A 2,820-nucleotide genomic window follows, 5' to 3' on the forward strand; every position below is an offset into this window, starting at 1 on the left:
ATGAACATGATATGTGCAACAATAAACAGCCCGCACTGTAGATGCAAAACCCTGCAAAGGCAAACATCTTCCACATCATTTGGGAATGCTTGTATTAATAGAAGCAAAAGGTACCTCGGGTTAAGAACTTAATTCGTTCTGGAGGTCTGTCCTTAACCTGAAACTGTTCTTAACCTGAGGTACCACTTTAGCTAATGGGGCCTCCCACTGTTGCTGCACAATTTCTGTTCTCATCCTGAAGCAAAGTTCTTAACCTGAGGTACTATTTCTGAGTTAGCGGAGTCTGTAACCTGAAGCATATGTAACCTGAAGTGTCTGTAACCCGAGGTACCACTGTAAAACAAATCTTGGCCAGAATCTCCCCCGAGCTCCATTTGTAATATTAATATTTGAATACCTTCCAACCAGGAAATGACAGCCGATGTACAGGCAGCAGCAAAATGGTAATCCACAAAAATGGGGGAAATTCCTCGTCCTCCACAGGGAAATTATTGGCTCTGGGAGGCGCCTAAACTCACAAGGTTGGTGATGAGCGTTAGAGAAGGCAGGAGAATGAAAGGTGTCTTGACTGAAAAAAATGGAACTTGGTTGTATGCTACCAACATCAGAAAGTGCAAGGGAAAATAAATTTGTATCTGCTATTTGGAGGCATTTGGGGGAAATTATTAAGTTTAACCCTTAATATAGCAGACTGAATGAGCAAGCAGTGTGGGATAAAAAACCTTAATATATTTAGCTATTGATCTCATCCCTATTTATTGATATAATAATAATAATAATAATAATAAATTTTATTTATATCCCGCCCTCCCCAGCCGAAGCCAGGCTCAGGGCGGCTAACAATAATCAAATAATCAAATAATCACACATTCAAAATATTCATTATAAAAATTAAAATCAAATTAAATTAGTGGCAACCAATTAAGCAATATTCTGTGCAGGTTGCCAGAGGAGGGAGTCAGGCTGCGCCCTGACCAAAGGCCTGGTGGAACAACTCTGTCTTGCAGGCCCTGCGGAAAGATGTCAGGTCCCGCAGGGCCCTAGTCTCTTGTGACAGAGTGTTCCACCAGATTGGAGCCGCAGCCGAAAAGGCCCTGGCTCTAGTTGAGGCCAGCCTAACCTCTCTGAGGCCTGGGACCTTGAGGATATTATTATTTGCAGACCGTAGGTTTCTCTGTGGGGCATACCAGGAGAGGCGGTCCCGTAGGTACGAGGGTCCTAGGCCGTATAGGGCTTTAAAGGTTAAAACCAGCACCTTAAACCTGATCCTGTACTCCACCGGGAGCCAGTGCAGCTGGTATAGTACTGGATGAATGTGATCTCGCAGCGAAGACCCCATAAGGAGTCTCGCCGCGGCATTCTGCACCCGCTGGAGTTTCTGGGTCAGTCTTAAGGGCAGCCCCACGTAGAGCGAGTTACAATAATCCAGTCTGGAGGTGACCGTCGCATGGATCACGGTGGCTAGGTCAGGGCGAGAGAGATAAGGGGCCAACTGCTTAGCTTGGCGGAGATGAAAAAATGCCGCCTTTGTTATAGCTGTAATCTGCGCCTCCATAGAGAGGGAGGTATCGAAGATTACACCCAAACTCTTAACGGACGGTGCTGGCACTAATTGCACCCCCGCAAGAGATGGGAGTTGCCCCCTCAATCCCATATCTAGCAAGGGAGGTTATTTGGAACTCAAGTACTGTCCCACGCACAGTGTTATATTGCCTTATGAATAATAATAAGAATCACAATTCCTGCATTGCAAGGGGTTAGACTGGATGACCCTTTGGGACCCTTCCAGGGTTTCCAACTTGAATAAAATATTGGGGGGGGGGGAGTGTAGGTAAGTCCCTCCCTGCATAATCAATCACTTTACACAGCACATGCACACTATTTGAATGACAATGTCCATCAACTTGGGGTGGGGTGGGGCTGGCCCATGGGCACAACCAGGGGTTGCAGGGGTCAGCTGCCCCCCATCAAGTAAAAAAATAAAATAAAAATACCTGCCTAACTGGCCAGTTGCGTCGCAGATAACTCGGTTCTGCCCCCCCATATGAAGCCTGCCCCCTCTAAAATAAATCCTGGCTATGCCCATGGCCTGGCCCCCTCAAATATTCTATTGGGTGTGTGTGTCAAAGATATCCCAGCTCCCAGGGACCCTTCCAACTCTTCTGTGACTGTACAGTGGTACCTTGGTTCTCAGACACCTTGGTACTCAAACAACTTGGAACCTAACACTGCAAACCCAGAACTGCGTGCTCCAGTTTGCAAACTTTTTTCGTAAGCTGAACATGCTCCGCTTTGAGAGCCACACTTCTGTTTTGAGTGTTACGCTGAGGTCTGTTTTTGCTATTTATTTTGCATTTCTGTTTTTGCAGTTCTTTTTGTTTTGCTTTTGTGACTGTGTGGAACCCAGTTCAGCTACTGATTGATTGATTGCGTGGCTGCAGTACATTGCTTATTGTTTTCATTTGATGGAACAATGGTCTCGTTAGTAAAATTCATGTTAAATTGCTGATTTAGGGGTTGTTTTTAAAAGTCTGGAACGGATTAATCCATTTTGCATTACTTTCTATGGGAAAGCGTGCCTTGGTTTTGGAAAGCTTTGGTTATGGAACGGATTTCTGGGACGGATTAAGTTCGAGAACCAAGGTACCACTGTGGTTCCCGATTCTGAGCTGCAGCCTCTGGGCTCTCTCTCCCCAGGAGGCGTAGGAGGCGCGAGGGATTCCCTGGGCGCGTGGGCGGGGTCGAAGGCACGAGGGGGAGGTCCTTTCCCCCCTGCTGAATAATGCAGCAGGGGCCGGGGGTTTAATAGCGCCCCAGGGG

This window comes from Podarcis erhardii, assembly GCF_964252035.2.
Source record: "Podarcis erhardii genome assembly, chromosome: 15".
In the NCBI taxonomy this organism is placed as follows: domain Eukaryota; kingdom Metazoa; phylum Chordata; class Lepidosauria; order Squamata; family Lacertidae; genus Podarcis; species Podarcis erhardii.